This window comes from Limulus polyphemus, unplaced genomic scaffold, assembly GCF_000517525.1.
Source record: "Limulus polyphemus unplaced genomic scaffold, Limulus_polyphemus-2.1.2 Scaffold2115, whole genome shotgun sequence".
NCBI classification, from domain to species: Eukaryota; Metazoa; Arthropoda; class Merostomata; order Xiphosura; family Limulidae; genus Limulus; species Limulus polyphemus.
Genome location: NW_013667725.1, coordinates 177,152 through 178,031, shown reverse-complemented (window position 1 = coordinate 178,031; position 880 = coordinate 177,152). Strand labels below are relative to the sequence as shown.

Here is an 880-nt window from a genome sequence, read left to right as displayed (position 1 = left end):
CTGTACGCTGAATCTAAAAATGATATCCATTTTTCTCCATCACGTACAGATTTTTCACAAAATGTCATAACTTGATATATAAAAGAGAGACCATAACACTTAGCTTTGAGACTAAAAAACTTAGATTTTACCAAAAATGAATGAATGAGGCTGCATATTTGTGTTGACATCAGTGTCTTCCCTTTTCTTCAGCTTGTTTGTATTTTTGTTAACAAACATAATAAAACATGTTCAGTGTGGTAAACAAAATAATAATTTGATCTAAGTAAAAGTTTTTTTTTTTTTTTCAAATTTGTAAACAAATCCTTACGTGATAGAAAAAAATTTAATATCATTTACAAAATCTGCGTAGCTGAATTATGGAAATCCATTATTAAAACCAAAACAACTTTTATGAAGTTTAAATTTGCAAACCTGTGTAATCAGTATAAAAACCCTTAATTAAGAAGTTGCAAGGAAAATATGATAACATATCAAAATAATTCTACTACTGACATCATGATTTTTATTAGTAACATTTCATTATACAGCTATTATATGTACCTAAAATTTAGTATCTTTAAAAAAAAAAAGAAGAAAATTTATATTTTTATAAACATTATTTCGCTTGAGGAGTTTTCCATGGGTGTGATTAGAGTTGTTGTAACCACTGTTGTGCATTGTGTATTCTGATGTTGAGCAGTATTGCTATCAATTAATAAATTTTTAGCTACTTCTCTATTCAAAGAGTAGAAAAAACTGGCCAGGGGCCTCCGAGCAAATGAATCCTGGTTTTGCCGTAAAACCCGCAAAGCATCTTTAGGCTATATCTTCATTTAATGATAAAAATCATAGTTTTTGGCTTTTCTTTGTATATAGACGCTTGATACATTAAGAACAA

The 880-nt window shown here is 28.3% G+C and overlaps 1 protein-coding gene across 1 annotated transcript in view; it reads left to right on the top strand.

Moving 5' to 3' along the window:
* The window catches only part of LOC106465989 (ubiquitin carboxyl-terminal hydrolase 14-like), a 38,839-nt gene that overhangs the window by 18,295 nt on the left and 19,664 nt on the right, over positions 1-880 (top strand). The window lies entirely within an intron of this gene.